Raw genomic sequence first — 17,173 nt, 5'->3', positions numbered from 1 at the left:
ATATATTCAAAGCTCTAGGTGTTGGTTTTGAACTTTATTTCACTTTTAAAAGTTACCTGTAACACTATGAATACCTCTCTGTTAGCTCTTGGCCCCTTGATATCTAGGGACAGCCCTATCTTCAGGCCTAATGGCCAGCTAGTTTCAGATGTTTTATTATCCAGTTAATTTCATCATGGGATAGGTGCCAAGTGTCTCTTTTACTTAGTCAGCAGCTCCCACATGTCATCATCACATCACTGCACTGTTTTACTCTGAAGCTTTTCTCCCAGAAGCTCCAGACATTTAAATGGCTTCATTGATCCTCCCAACCATAGTACCTTTTCCTCTTGTACTGGGAGAGATTCGTCATTGTTGATCAGGAAACTGCGGTACCAAGAATGACCTAATCAGTGCTGTTTAGAAATACCATATTGAAATCCCAGATTAGTATGACGTTGAGATTCTCTTTTTCTTTTCCTGCTGTTAATGCGTTAGCCCCTAGCTAGTAAATTGGGCCAGCTTAACCTGATATAATAGATTGACAAATTCTACTATGTCGTCTTGCTGTGGGTAGGTGTCTGCCTCTGGAAGAAGTGGAATTGGTGCTGTGTGTTTAAATCAATATACTGTAGTCAAGTACAAATCAGCTTCTGTTACTTAGACTGACTTGGAATTGACATCCTGGAGCAGACAGTGTGAGATTTTCTAACTGATGTTAGACTGACTGTGGGCATTTGGAGATTAGCTTGAGGCCTGAGAGAAGGAGGCACATGTGTGGGACTTTGTGTGCAGGAGGGTCAATAAGAATGCCTTTGCAGCAGCCAGGATAGTGGAAAGTGGCTTGAGTCACCAACAGGATTGCATCCTTTACAGTGAGAACTGTCAGCTCCTCCTATTCCCAGAGCCCTTAAGCAAACCTATCACAATGGGGCAATTCACTTCACTACAAGGAATCTGGGAGTCTGAGTGCTTCTGGGGTGAGACCTGCCAACACCTTTTTCAGCACTAGGCACCTGTAGACTCTGAGTAAATCCTGTACTTGTCTGGATGCTTAACAGTTTTGTACTGTTTAAGTTTATCCTCTTGTTAATTGTATATTTTTTAGGCTTACTCCTGTCACTGAAGAGGCCGAAGAGGGGCATCAGCACAAGTTCACACTGAGGTTGTCCTTTCTTGCTGCTGGTTTGAAATGTGTGAGGAATATGGGGTTCCATGGTGTAATGCTTAGCACTCTGGACTCTCAAATGTGTAGGGATAGTTCTGTGGTTTTTGTTAATTGGAGATGAGTGTTACACTATCTTTCCTCAAAGAGGGAGCTTTTATGCCTAAGAAAGTATAAATAAATGATCACTTTTTTCCCATCCTTGGTCTTGAGTTTTTTTTTTTTTTTTTTGAAGTAGGCTTTAGTATTAAGGGGTTAAGGCTCTTATCTGCAATATTCTGCCTCAGTTTCTTTTGTCTGTTCTGGAGAAACTCCAGGCTAGTAATCCTAATTGTATGTGTTATTCATTACAGCAACTGGAGATGCTCCTTCTGAATGCACACCACTTGCTAAACAGCATCTTTTGTTCATTGTGGAGTAGCAAGAACCTCTTCTGGTTTGATGTATCTTGAAGTCCTTTGATTTGAAAGATCACTTTTTACAGTTCGTTATCAACTAACTACTTCACTCCCTGGTAATGTTCCATGCTTCTTGTATCTTTCGCTGGAAGTTGCTGTATCCTTCTCCTTCCTTTCTTTCATTGGGAACCTTCTGTATGCCAGACCCTAAGCAAGGCAGTGGAGATACAAAGATTAATGACAGCCCCTGTCCCTGAAGGATTGTCAGTCCTATATACAGTCTAGTGAGGAAACATATATATTTGTAACATATATTTATGGCAAGTGCCATAATAGAAATATGAACAAAGTGCTGTAGAACAAGATGGAGTGATTACTAGGGGCAGCATGGTGGATGATTTGGAAGACTTTACAGTGGAATTAATGTTGGAGCTGAATTTTGAAGTTGGTAGGAGTTTGCCAGTTAAGGGAGAAAAGGTGTTCTGGGAAGACAGCAGGTTGTGCAAAGGAATAGACTCATGAAAGTCTCTGTTTCCTGTGGGGAAGCATGAGAAGTATTATAAAGTAGGAAGCTGGGGAGAATGGGTAGTTGTTTAGGGAGAGAGATGAAGCTGGAATGGAAAGTTGAGTCTTTGTTATAAAGGGCTAAGGAATAATGGTAGGCATTTCAGGACACTAGATATTTTTAAGGCAGAGGAATGACATAAACTATATACGTGTGTGTGTGTATTTTTTTTTTTTTTTTGGTGTGAGGAAGAAGTATAACTGGCAGAAGTATAAGAGATCGCTTAATAGGGAAGTGGGGCTGCAGGTAAACCAGTATGTATCTGATTTTAGTTTGTCTAGGATGACAGAAGAGGTAAAGAGAGCAAGCATATGAAATCTTTCAAAAAGAAGTTTGGTTTTAGAAACAAAATGTACGTTGAACTATATAGCTGGGGTGGAGATCCCATCTCTCCCACAGCTCAAGTTGAACCCAGCCTAGTGTTGTGCAATGCTTTGTGTTTGGATTGGTATTTCCTGGGACTGGTCAGATGATCCTCTTCAGCATGATGCCTATGGAGTAGTGGGGTGATGGGCAGCCTCACGTGTCTGTCAGTGATAAGAGGGTGAAAAGAAGCCCATTTAGCTCTGATTAGGGCTTGTGTTTCTTTGAAATTCTCTGGACTTCAATACTGGCCCAGGGCTTTTTTATGTGACCCTTTACAGGTGGATTTGGAATGTCGACCTCATTTTGTGTGGGAATGCTGGCATTTGACACTGTTGATTATTTCCCTGCCTATTTAAAATATTCTCTTACTTTAGCTTCAGTGAGAGAATTTCTTAGTTTTCCTTTACCCATCATGATTGCTGTTTGTCTGCCTTTGCTGGGTCTTTTCTTCCTTCTGACTCTTACTCTGGTAGTTTCCTGAGGAGTGAAGCAGTGTGGTGAGGTTGGAAGAACACGAGCTTTGGATCCGGGCTGGATTGGGTTAAAATCCAAGTGTCTATGGTACTTGGGGTAAGTGGCTCACTTTCTTTGAGCTTCAGTTTTCTCATCTGTAAAATGGGGGTAATAATATCTCTCACATAAAATTATTAGGATTAATGGAATGGCGTAGGGAAAGATTCTAACACAGTGCTGGCACATAAACACATGGTACAAACATAACTGGCATTATTATTATGCTACTCCTGACCTTCCTTTCTTTCTTTAGCCAGTTCTTCTGGCTTCAGTTTTTCTTTTAAATCGCGCAATCCCGCATCTGTCTTCTACTGCTTAAAATCTCTCAGTTTTTTAGGTGTTTTTAAAAATTGTAGCAAAAAACATAGCATGAAATCTACCCTCTTAATAATTTTTTACATGTATGGTACAGTTTTGTTAGCTCTTTGCATGTTGGTTGTCAGCAGATCTCTAGAACTTTTTCATCTTGCATGACTGAAACTCTATACTCAACAACAACATCCCATTTTTCCCTCTCTCCCGTCATGGCGACCACCATTCGAGTTTATGCTTTTATGAGTTTAACTGCTTTAAATACCTCACATAAGTGGAATCATGCAGTATTTGCCCTTCCGTGACTGGCTTATTCCACTTAGCATAATGTCCTCCAAGTTCATCCATGTTGTAGCATGTGACAGGATTTCCTTTTTTAAGGCTGAATAATATTTCATTGTGGGCATAAAAATTTCTTGATTTTTAGTCTCTTTTTTTCCAGCTGCCTACAGGACATCTATACTTGGATATCACCACGAACTCAGTATTTTCAAAACCAAGCTGAGACTTGGCTCTCTTCCTTTATTCCCCATTTTTGACAGTTGTGCTCACATTCTTCCAGTGTCCGAGATCAGAAACCCTGGAGATATTTTTGACTCTTCTTTCTTCATCAACCCTCATTTTTAATCTGTCATCAAGTTCTTTTGTTTCTTTAGAATTTCTCTTAAGTTTGCCCTTTCCTTCCCATTCCCTTTGCCATGACTCTAGTCACTCATCACCTCATGCCTGAATTACTGCAATTACCTCATATTTTGTTCGCTGTGTCCTGTTTCTCCCTTCCAGTTAACACTACCAGCTACTTTGTAGTATTTTCTATTACCCAAAGTAAGTAAGACCTTTCATGCTGTGACATGCTCCAGTTATGTAGGCTTGTCTCACATAATTTCCTAGAACACCTTTAGCTCCAAACAAGTCCATCTCTCCATTGTGCTTTGAAGTACTTCATTCATTCTCTCCTCTGGCCTTTTCTTGTGCAGTTCTCTTTATCTGGAATGCCCTGGTCTTTACACTTAACTGAAATCTCTCCATTTTTCCACTTCAGGTCTTTCTTCTCCAGGAAGACTTTGATTATCATTGTTCATGTTGACATATCACTTTCCACATTCTAGTTTTGTCTTCCTATTAAAATTATAAGCTTTTTGAGGAGACTGTTTCATGGGCGTTATATTTCTGCAACTCTCACAGGACCTAGCTCATATCTAATCAAGTTTAAGTGCTTATTACTGAGCACTTAGAAGGTGTGGTGACTAAAGTGAATCATTCTTTCATTCGACAAATATGTATGAGCACCTGCCATGCTTACTGTGCTAGGCACTGGGATCCAGCAATAAATCACACAGTGAGATTAGTTATACTGTACTGTAAGCTGACAGATATTGATTGGTCAAATGAATTTGAGGAAACCAGGTTGGACTCTGAGGACAAATGACAAGAGGGAGATTTTAGAAAATAAGGCATAGATGAAACAGTTATTGTAGGGAAAAGACATTTAATGGATTCAGTCAGAAAATCATTCATCGAGTACCCACTAATATCAATTTATTCTAGGCATTAAGGATATGTAAGAGAACAGGTCAAATCTCTTCCATTGGAGAGCTTATGTTCTAACATTTAGAGGCATTTTAAAAATTAAAAGCACTTAATATGGGGTGAAGCCCATCTGTAGGAGGTCAGCACTGAAAGAGTTAATATGCTTATAGGGCTCTAGGCTTTGTTGAAACAGATGGTTCCTCTGCCCTAGGGAGTGTTTTTAAGGGGGATTAGAGAGTACTGGGCTGCAGAGGGCCTGAGACCTCTCTTCCTTACCCCATAGCACACACACCTGCTGTTCTGGCGCCTCTGTGAGCTATGTAACTTGTCCTCCACTTGGTAGGCACTTATTTGTAGGCTTGTGATTATGGCTTTAGGGTTGGCTGTGTGCTTCTGGCATTTTTATTTTTCTTTCCTGATTTTTATTGTCCAGCATCAATTAAGTCCCATTTTAATTTAACAGATATTGGGATTTGTCTGTGTTCCTTTCTGGTCCATGTTTACTTGTACATAATTGTAATTCTGGTCCGTATATATATTTTTTCCAATCCATTTTTTATTGTGGTAAAATACATATAACATAAAATTTATTATTGTTACCATATAAAAAAATACAATTCCTTGACATTAAGTACATTTTCAGGGTTGTGCAGTTGTCACGGCTATCTAGTTTCAGAATTTTTTCATGATTCCAAATGGAAATCCTGTACATTAAGTAGTCATTCCCCATCCACCTCCCCACCACCCGCGCCCCCAGCACCGTCCTCAGCACCCTCCTCCTCCAGGCCCTGGCAACCACCAATCTGTTTTCTAATTTGCTTTGCATCGTGGAATTTCATATAATTGGAATAATATAACATGTGGCCTTTGTGTCTGGCATCTTTCACATAGTAACATATACAAATAAGTTTTTTAGTGTTTCCTTATAGTCATAAGTTATTAAGTTGTAATTTTGATAATGGCTTTACTTAGCCGTTCTCTTATTGTTGCCTGTTGGGGTTGTTTCCAACTTGTTGCTGTTACAAAAACTGCTACAGTGGACATCTCTCTGACTATACTCTGCCATCTTTCAGAGGACTCTGTATGTTGCATACCAGCTGCAGAAGAACCATTGTACGTGATCAGGATAGTGTGGCCTGTTATCCCTCTCTGTGAGAGAACAGTTGAGTAATGAATTTTATATAGAAGGGAGCATTATGCTTTGCACAGAAGAGCTTGATTGCCAGGGAAAAGAAAAGTTTTTCTTTCTACCGTCTAGAATTCTTCTCTGACACTCCTACCTCCTTGGGTGTAGGAAGGAACTGATTATAGCAGTTGAAGATTAAATGTTTTATACATTATTCATTCAACATATATATGAGAACCTACTATATGCCAGACATTGGAAACTCGCCATCGGTTGAGCCTGGCTGAGCAGTGCCTTTTACTCTCTTGACCTTTGATACTGCCTGAGAGCAAGTAGGACCTACTTCCAGGGTAGTCAGAGATGATTCAGAATCTGAGCCACATGGCGCCTTATTACGTCATGGTTTAATACCTTGGGGGATTGGTACCATTATAGATAGTAATCACACATTAATTTGGGCTGCTCACTGCAGGGGATTTCTAAACCAACTGAGACTCCTCATACCTGGCTACTCTTGTTCCCCACTGTAATAGAGACCTGGCTGCTAGGAGATGTCTTCATACTGGTTTTTGTTCATAATATCCTGGGCAAGACAGCAAGGGGAGGGTGCTGTTGACTAGGTGTAAATGCTTCTGGCACTTTGCTATAGTAATGCTATTATGCTCATGCAAAGAATGGAGCGTCACAGATTCTGAGTTTGATCTAGTTGTATCTGGGATTAGGCCTGCTTGTCTTCTGGCAGACTATCTCCCTTCCTTTTTCCCCCTTACTGGTCTATTATATAAAATAGACTTAATTTCTCTCTACCCTGTTGGGAAAATGTCGACCACTTAAGGCCGTTCAGTGCCACACTATGCCTCTGAAACCCAGTGTTGAGTGGACTAAGCCCTTGAAACAATTGCCAGGTCCTAACAGTTTACTTAGGAAAGTGCTTAAACTCTGAATTGTTTATTTGGGATGAGAAGCACGGAAGCGAGGCCTTCTGTCCTCTTCCCCTACCTCATTGCTTTTTTTTCACTATCTGAATTTGATCTGTTATGTGTCTGTATCTTCAAATGTATTTTATTTCTAGTGTACTTTTATAACGATTTAACTCTCAGGGGAAGGGGTGGGGAGAAAGAGGTTAGACCATCAGGAATGGGGACTCTACTCTCTTTCTCCCTAGATCCTGGAGCTGACTGAATTGGCCTAGAGTTACTGAGGGGCCGCTGGTTTGTGTTTCAGTGGGCTGGCTTTACTGAGTGGGACACAAAAGCCTAAAGCACAAGCCATTCCCCCAAGCCTAACATTTTCATATTTCTTTCTCTGCCAAAGAATCTTTGGTTAGGGTTAAGAAAAACTAGTCTGTCTGTGGAAATACCAAGGCCTTTTGTTTGCCAGAAGAAAAGGGCTTTTGATTAAGGCCTTCTTCTGTCTCTTTTTTTCTTAAGCTGCTGTGGGAAGACTTCAGAGCCGCTGAAGGTGTTGTTTGAGGGATTTGGGGCAAGGACAGATAGCAAAATAGAACTTGGAGAGACTTAATCATGCTTTACCACTCATTTATGCAGAGATGGGAGAAAGAAAGAAAGAAAAAAAAAAACAGTAAAATCTGTCCAATTTTTGGTGACTGCTTTTACTAGCCTTTCTTCCTGTGTTTATGAAATCAATCCAAAACAGTAGTTCCCGAAGGACCTGTAGGGCTGATCTGAACTTGAACCCTGCTCTACCATTTAGTGTGACTTTGGGCAAGTTACTTAACCTTTCTTTTTAGGCCAGATTTTCTCGGCTTGAAAGTGAGGGTTAGAATAGGACCATTTTCACTGCATTGTAATGAGAATTGAATGAGTTAATAACATGTAGAAAGTACTTAGAACTATGCCTGGCACTTAAGTAAGTGCTCAGGAAATATCAACGACTATTTCAGTAAATATAATCTATGGCAAATGTTGAGTGTAGCTTTATTTTCCTGATCACTAATTCCAAATGTGGCTTTCTAGGGCTAGCAGAGTCAGGCCTTTGCCTTGTTAGTCTAAATGTTCACATTAGGCAGCATATTTTTACTAGTTGGAGGCAAAGGCACAGGTTTATTCTCTATGTGACACATCATAGAGGCTCAGTGTCTCCTTAGTTGAATGTCAGCAAGGGAATCTATTTCATTAGGAGGAACTTATTACTCTTTGACAAAGCAGTTCCTATTTGTGGAGTGGGAGTGGTCATGACTACAGGAAGTTATCCATTTTCTCAGTCTCTGAGGGTAGTGAGGTTTCTTGCATTCCAGGAGAGCGTGAACCAAGCTGTAGAGGAGGGGGCCCTGGTCCTCCAAATATACAGTAGTTAGGGAAGAAGCGGGTATCCTTGGGGCTGGGCTGGTCACAGTGACTCTAGAACCAGGGCTAGGAGTGTCATTAGTGGAAGGTCTGAGCAAGTGCTTGGCCACTGTATTTCCCTGGCCGTGAGTAAGAGATCTGCTGAATGATCTACCCTACGCCTCTGGGCTCTTTTATAAGCTACCACCTCCTTTCCCAAGTTGTAGGGGCTAAGGAAGCGACCCAGAAATTTAAGTTTGTTGTCTCTTTCTTGCCCTTTTCTATATTGTCTTTAGCATTTAGGAAGGATTTCCACATCTGTGTTTTCTTTCTCCTTCTCCTCCGCACAAGGTGAAGTCTCATCTTACCTCTTGCAGGAAGTTAGGCTCTAAAGTCAGCACATAAAGTGAAAATCCCAAATAATCAAAATTATCCTTGAAAAATATTTTAAGTGACCCATCAATCAAGTATATAAACATGGTTTGTGTATAGTTGGCCTGTAATTAGGGGATATTTTAGATGAAAATAAGTAATCTCAAGTACTAGAATCATATTCATAATTCAGGTGCTTACAGTGTGAGAGGCACATGGGAACTGAGACTTGCTGACGTCTCGGATTCATGTCCTCTCATCTCATGTTCACCCCAGGACATAACCTCACCTTGGTGTAAAACTTCATCTAGTGGAGTTGTGAGAAAATCTCTGCATGTGTTTAATTTATTTCTCTGGTCAAATTCGTGTGGTTAAATGTAAGTGTGTTGTGATTCTCCTATATATACTTTTTTGTTTTTTGTCTTATTCCATTTTGTAAATTCTTATTTTCTTCTTCTAAACCAGTTTTATAGCTCTCGGCAGTTCTCTTGTCTAGAATGCTTGTTTGTGTGTCGGTGTGTTGCATTTCTTAATTATTTTCAGAGTTCAGGATTCTTGAAAGAGTGGTAAGGAGAGAGAATGAGTGGGAGGGGAAGACCTCTAAAGTCGTCTTCATTTAAATTCTGTAGTCATAGCTTTTACTTTCCTCTCAGGTCCTCTACTAACTTTTGATTCTTATCCCTTGTATAGAAGGTCCTTTCTTTCCTTCATTAGGAAAGACTTTCCCTCTTTAGGTCATTTTCCAGTAGAAAATTTCTGCTTGTGCTGGGCCAGTTAGAAATGAATTCTTGTTATATCTATTAACCAACACTGATTTAGCTCCGGATATTTAGTTGGTTCTTGGATCAACCCCAAATTCATAGTATTCTAAAGTGATAGATGAGGAGCAGAGCCCACCCAGAGAGGTCAAAGGACACTTTCCCCAAGTCACAGAGATGGTTAATGACAAGCTGAAACCATGACCCAGGTTCCTGACATATAGTCTTTCCTCTGAATCACATTGCTTGCCCTCAAAGCCTTGAATAGGAGCAGTCCTTTGTAAGAACTTTTAACTGTTTTTTTTTCTCCCTTTTTCCCAGCCTTCAGGGAATTGTGACTTTTCTTTTGTTTAGTTTGATTTCATTTCCTTTCCTTAAAAATGCTAGACAATATGAACTTCAAGAGGGTTAAAATTAGCTCCATTTCAAAGATGTGTTTGAAATCTCTTGGGGTAGTCTGGAAACTTAGAGTTGTGTTATACTACTTGGAGGACTGGGAATCACTGTCACTGGCCTAGAGGTTTGAGACAAGGGAGATGGGTGACCGTAGTTCTGGGAGGGTGAGGGTTTGCGTAGGAATCAGCTGGAACACAGAAGGGCAGTTTTAAGGTCAACAAACATTTATCGAATTTCACTCTTTGTAGACAAAGGACTAGGTGCTGGGGAATACATACTTGGCCCCTGTGTTCAAGGGGTTTGCAGTACCCCTGTCTTAACTTGAGTAAAGAAGGTAGTATGTGTATTTGGAGAGATACCTCAGTGAGGCTATAATTTCTTTTGTCCTATTTGGTCACAGATGTGGAGGGGATAGTGTTACCGTTCATTGGGACCTAGGAACAATCCCCAAATACAAGGCACTGAATGCTAGTTTGGTCCTCAGATAGGTCAAGGTGGGGTTTTTCCTGGGTCTCAAGGTCCAGTTGTATTGACTCACTGAAAGAAATGGGGTTCTTTATACTCTTTCCTCCCTTTTCTTCCCAGTGTTTTTCCGTCTACAATCTACTGGTAAGCATTAAACTCTCTCCCCCTCTCTCCCCTTATCTTCTCCTCTCTTCCCCTCTCTTCCTCTCTCCCTCTCAACTATTTCTTTTGAGCAGTGGGGGCTATCAGAAAAAAAAAAAAATTAGAAAAATGATTTGCAAAGGATAGCCCTTGCTGCATGTAAATCACACAATTCATCAGGCTTGGGAGAAGTTTATGCATTAAGTGTTTTCAGACATTGAGGCAGTAGGAGCCTCTGGCTTCTGGCTGGGAAGGGAAGGGCATACAGTTGTTCTGGTCATTGCTACCCTGCTCCAACCTGTCCCTTAAGTATTGTCAGCTCCTTCAGCTTTTGTTGCTTTAAAACATCACATTGTAACAAAGGTCAAAACTGTAGTCCTTGCCCTCTCAATCCTAAGGAAGGGAAATGGGTTAGTTCCAGCCCATATATTTCTCCTTTGCCCCAGAGAAAACAAAACACAGAAAAATGAACCACTAAAACCCTCCAATAAAACAAAAACGTCAATAACCATGATTGACTTGTGGAGCCTCAGGTGTTGGACTACCTAACAATTTCTTATGTAACAGTTTTCCAGATTGGTGGTTAAAGTACAAATAGCTACATTAGGCCCTGGCTGTCATCCTTTTGCTGTGCGAAAAGGAACATCAGAGAGGGAGCCACCCCACATGTCATTTATAACATTTTTATTGCTAACGGAGAGAGGGAAGGTGGTAGTGGTAGGGGGATTTGTGTGCACAAAGGTAGGACTGCAGGCCCTGTGCCCAGTTTCTAATTGGCATTGGTAATATAACCTTTCAGAGAGTCAGCTCCACGAGGTGATTTTGTGGAAACATCTCAGTTCTGCTCTATGCACTGTTTACTTTGCTGTATCTACCAGCAGCTATAGTGAATGGGAGAGCCACTGCCTTCTAAAGTGCCCTTAGGCTGTTCCCAGTGACCGTCAAGTCTTAAGAATCATTTGGGTGAGAATAATGCTGAAATCCTGTAGCTCTTTAGCTGTAAAGAAAAGCTGCACTGCCATGGTGATAAAGCTCCCAATTGAATAAGGAAAATGGCAATTTCCAAGAATCTGGGTGGTAGTTATTTTAATCAAGTTGAGAAATGGGATCACTGAGAAGGGGATTTCCACAGTATCTAGGCTGTCAGGGAAACCGTTATTCCCCACTGCCTTCTATGTACAAATTCTTTTCCCCAGTACGACAGGCAGAGCACAGAGGGCCTGCAAGTGAACTGCTTTACAGATACACTGTAGTTTTTCCTTTTAAAAATACTTTACGTACTGAACATAATCTCAGTACCTCACAGATGCTGCACGTGCTCTAACATCCTTCTTAAAATCAGAAAATACAAGTCATTTAGAAATAGACTACATATAGTAGTTTATGAGCTTTTGCTCTTGGGAAAGCCGACTTGGGATTTCTCTCATCTTTTTGTCCTATCAGACTCCTTGAGAGAGGTATAAGCATTTCTTTCTTTTTCCCTCTCTCTGGTTCACCCCAATGGGACAAATAGTTGCTGGATTCAACAACATTCTTTCCCAAATAATTCTTAAGGCATAAGGGTCACTGAAGTTTATTTTTAAATTCACAACCTCGGGTTGAGGGAAAGCAGTTGTCCTTACTGAATTCCCTCGTGGAGGCTTTCAGCTGCCCAGACACCCCCAAGGCTTTACTAGGCACATTCCAGTAGTCTTAAAGCCCTAGCCCTCAGGAGTGAAATTCTGGTCTGGCGTCTTATTCAGTGAGCCATGGCCATGGCATGAATTAGGTGTCAGATTGGGAAGCTGAAAGAACAGGTGGCCTGTGAACTTAATATAAAACTTCCGGCTTGATAAAGTAGAGCCTTATGCTTATTGAAAGTTTTCTTCTGCTTTCTTGTCAACTTTAGCCCAACTTGGGACAATCTCTTGATGGTCTCTTTAGTTCCCTTCCAGGGTTTTCTAGGATCATGCTGGATGCTGTCAGAATATAATAAGTTAAACCACAGTGAACTTCTGGAGAATGATTAAGCAGTGCTTAAATGATATTTTAACTTCTGTTTGCAGGGGAGAAATGGAAATCATCAGGAAAAAAAGTCATCTTCTCTTTGTTGACCAGGGCCGCTTGCTTTTATTCAGGTTCCTTCTTAGCTGCAAGGTGAACTCCCACACACACTTCTTTAATGATGTCCATCTTTGTCTTTAATCATATTTCTCTCTCTGTCCCTCTCCCCCATCACCCTCTTTATGTAAAATGGACTTGTTTGTAACAATCTGGTTAGAAGAGGAGAGGCAATCATATTAAGTCTTAATCCAGCATTTATATGACAAACACTTCATTTAAATTTATATATTGTGGCCGGGGTGGTAGTGGTGGAGATTATGGGGGTGCTAAAGGCCCTCTTAGCTCTCCTTTGGGTTGCTGCTACACCTACCAGACTAGAATAAAGACAAAGAACAGGATAATTTTATACATTAATATATAAACTATACAATTAACATTATGTAGTTAAGTAGGCAAAAAGCTAACCAAAGGCACTCACTTTAATTGGTCTAGGAAAACCAGTTCCACTCAGAACAGAGTTGGAGTAGGACTTGGCTGCCCTTCTGTGTCTTTTGTTCCTTGAAGTCTTGGTATGAAGCATGGACAAGAGATTTGGAATATTTGGAAAGCCACTGGACTAATGGGAAAAGCACCAGATAAGGAATCGAAGATGCTTGAGTTGAAGTCCTAGCTCTGCTACTTATTAGCTGTGTGATCTTGGACAAGTACTTAGTCTCTGTAAATCTCAATTTTCTCTTCTGTAAAATGGGAGTGTCAGTTCCTACCTGAAAGAGTAGGAATTAGAGAGCATTAGAGTTATGTATGTAAAGATCATTGCCTGGCACATATAGTAGGCATTTAATTATGTTTGAAAGTGAGAGCTTTGCTGTGTGATTGAAAAGGTCAGAGTTGATGCTAGGCTTTAAAGTGAGTGCCTTTGGTTAGCTTTTTGCCTACTTAACTACATAATGTTAATTGTATAGTTTATATATTAATGTATAAAATTATCCTGTTCTTTGTCTTTATTCTAGTCTGGTAGGTGTAGCAGCAACCCAAAGGAGAGCTAAGAGGGCCTTTAGCACCCCCATAATCTCCACCACTACCACCCCGGCCACAATATATAAATTTAAATGAAGTGTTTGTCATATAAATGCTGGATTAAGACTTAATATGATTGCCTCTCCTCTTCTAACCAGATTGTTACAAACAAGTCCATTTTATATAAAATTTCTGGTTCCCTATCCTAGTACTGATGCAAAGATTTCATTTCCCTCAAGAATGATTTGTGGCCAATTTGCATAAAAGAAGATATGAGATAATTTCTGAACACTTTATTTTGTCATATTTGAGGCATTTGTGGTAGAGAAATGGATCATGGTTATTCCATACTTTTTTCTTTACTAAAGTGGAATAAGCCAAGGCCAGTGGGGCCTGGCACATCACGAAGCCTCTGCCATCCCTTCTCAGCCCCAGCTATGCTTGACTAAGTCTCTAGGTCTTAGGTCTTTGAGTGCTAGGTTGTTTTGGAAACAAAGCATAATTTGTTGCTTTGAAATTGAAAGATACTTTGTGGCTTTTAGCATATTATTTTTTGGGGGGAGGGATCCTCAAATCTCGTGTTTTCAGTGTGCTAAGTATTTGAAAGGGCGTAAGGAAATTTGAGTATTTTTGTCTCGAAATATCAGAAAACAGTGTGGCTCAGATTGCTTTTTATTTTATGTGTTCATGAATTGGAAGACTTAATATTGTTAAGATGGCAATATTCCCTAAATTGATCTATAGATTCAATGCAACCTTTCTTAAATTTCTACTGGCTTTTCTTTCTTTCTTTTTTTTTTGGTAGAAATTGAGAAGCTGCTCCTAAAATTCATATAGAAACACAAGGGACCCATAATAGCCAAAATAATCTTGAAGAAGAAAACATAATTGGAGGACTCACACTTTCCAATTTGAAAACTCACTACAAAGCTACAGTAATCAACCATATGTGATAATGGCATAAGATAGACATACCGATCAATGAAATAGATCAAGAGTTCAAAAATAACCCTGTATATTTATGGTCAATTCACTTTTAACAAAGGTGCCAGGACAATTCAGTGTGGAAAGAATTGTCTTTTCAACAAATTATACTGGGATAGTTGGATATCCATATGCAAAAGAATGAAATAGGGCCCCTACCTCATACCATATACAAAAGTTAACTCGAAATGGCTCATAGACCTATGTGTAAGAGCTAAAACTATAAAACTATTAAGATAAAATTTAGAGATCTTTGCAACCTTGGATTAAACAATGGTTTCTTAAATATGACACCAAAAGCACAAGTGACAAAAGAAAAAGAAAAAAATAGACAAACTGGACTTAATCAAAATTAAAAACTTTGGATGTGGTTCCATAGTGTAGTGGTTATCACGCCTGCTTTACATGCAGAAGGTCCTGGGTTTGCGCCCCAGTGGAGCCATGGTCTATGGTCTACGGCCATGCCACCCTGAACAAGCCCGATATCTGATCTTGGAAGCTAAGCAGGGTCCGGCCTGGTTAGTACTTTAATGGGAGACCACCTAGGAAGACCAGGTGCTGTAGGCATAAATAATAATAAAAAATAAAAATTAGAAATAAAGTTAAAAATTAAAAACTTTTGTGCTTCAAAGCATACTATTAAAAAAGTGAAAAATACCCCACAAATGAGAGAATAGGCAAAAAATTTGAATAGACATTTCCCCAAAGAAGATATGTAAATAGCTAATTATCACATGAAAAAAATGTTCAAACATTATTAGTCATTAGGAAAATACAAATCAAAACCATCTCATACCTACTAGAATGGCTACTATAATCAAAAAGACACATGGAGGATGTGGAGAAATTGGAACCCTCATACACTGCTGTCAGGAATGTAAGATAGTGCAGCTGCTTTGGAAAACAATTTGGCGGTTCCTCAAAAAGTTAGAGTTGCCACATGACCCATCAATTCCACTAAGTATACATCAATAGAAATGAAAACGTATAGCCACACAAAACTTGTATACAGATGTTCATAGCAGCATTATTCATAATAGCTCAAAAGTGGAAGCAACCCAAAATCCATCAGCTGATAAATAGATAAACAAAATGTGGCATATTCATACAATGGAATATTACTCAGCAATAAAAAGGAATAAAATATTCATTCTAAATGAAGTACTAATGCTAACATGGATCAGACTTGAAAATATTATGCTAAGTGAAAGAAGTCAGACACAAAAAGCCATATATTGTATAAATTCATTATAAAGAATAGGCAAATTCATGGAGACAGTAAGTAGACTGGTGGTTGCCAGTAGAATGGTAGAATGGTGAGTGCTAATGGATGGATATAGGGTTTCTTGTGAGGGTAACGAAATGTTCTAAAGTTACACAGTGATGATGGTTGCACAACTCTGTGAGTATACTAAGATTTATTGAATTGTATACTTTAAAAGGATAAATTATATGGTATGTGAATTAAATTCAGTAAAGCTGTTATCAAAAATATTTAGGATGATTTGTATGTATAAATAGTATTTTGTCAGTTTGTACTCAGCCTTTTATTCCTGCCACTGTGAATCTTGAAGTTAGAGCATCACTGTCTTGAGTACTGGGCAGATTACTGTCGCCTCAGCACTTTAAGGTGAGAAATTAGGTTTGCACTCAGTTCTTGCAGAATAATTAATGGCACTTTATATCAGGAACCAAACCTTTCAAGGTGAATACTCTGAGGTTGAAGCCTTTCTAAGTTTTAAGTGTGACACTCTGTGTCCTACTTCAGTTCTTACTTACTCTCTCACTGTGCGTCTCACTGGAATGCATAATTTATGTCTTGGGTTCCAGGTCCCATTCCCAGCTCAGCCAAGAACCTCACGTCTTTCATTTCTTACATTTTTCCTGCAGGCTGTTGATCTTGGTCTGAAGCATTCTTTCCTGGGAGGTGTGGAAATGGTAGCTGGAGTAGCCGCTAGGAGGTGCCCTGCCCTCAGAGGATTGACTTTAAAAGAATGACTTACCTGGAAGGGATTTAGGCCTGTATTGGCAGGAAGAGATGACTCATTTTTCATCCAAGGAATTTCAAAGAAAATATAAAGACAGGATGATGTCAGAGGAGCAAGTGGAGACAAGAACCTTGATTGAGGCACAGGAAGGAGGTGTCGAATAGTGCAGTTGCCTGGGCAGTCAGAATGATTGACTAGCATAGATCATAAGAAACGTCACCTGTTTTTTAGTTCCTTTCTCATGAGCCCTGGTGTGGGCAGTGCTGTTCATGTGCCTTCAGAGCATTTGGTCAAGTCTATGCCTGTTTTGGGTGTACCGTGTTTGTATCTGAGTGAGCATCCTGTGCCAGGCATGGATTTTATATGCAGTGTTGTGTATGGGTTCTTGCATTCTGTGCATCAGCCCCATGGCTAGTAGGGTCTATGTCTTGGAATTGAACCTCACATGCTCATGGTGGCTTGAGGTGTGGCATTTACCCCGATTTATTAGATACAGGAACTTGCGTGGATATCAGGAGGTCACGTCTGAGGTACTTTATTGCCAAAAGTACTCTGGTTCTGTCCAGAGTTTTGATAAGAGCTGTATCTTTGCTTTAACCACACTTTTCTTTCTTTCTTTCTTTCTTTCTTTCTTTCTTTTCTTTCTTTTCTTTTCTTTCTTTCTTTTCTTTCTTTTCTTCTTCTTTCTTTCTTCTTTTCTTTTCTTTTTCTTCTTCTTTCTTTTTCTTTTTCTTTTTCTTCTTTTTCTTTCTTTCTTTCTTTTCTTTCTT

General features: G+C 39.7%; 1 protein-coding gene and 1 pseudogene across 1 annotated transcript in view; both read left to right on the top strand.

The window, feature by feature from the left end:
• Positions 1–17,173, top strand: part of MACF1 (microtubule actin crosslinking factor 1) — a 297,622-nt gene that overhangs the window by 59,782 nt on the left and 220,667 nt on the right.
• Positions 14,867–14,982, top strand: LOC120593330 (uncharacterized; annotated as a pseudogene).

Source organism: Pteropus medius, unplaced genomic scaffold (assembly GCF_902729225.1).
Source record: "Pteropus medius unplaced genomic scaffold, Ma_sr-lr_union100, whole genome shotgun sequence".
Lineage (NCBI taxonomy): Eukaryota > Metazoa > Chordata > Mammalia > Chiroptera > Pteropodidae > Pteropus > Pteropus medius.
The sequence above is the reverse complement of the archived record's forward strand: the minus strand, read 5'-3'. Positions and strand labels throughout refer to the sequence as shown.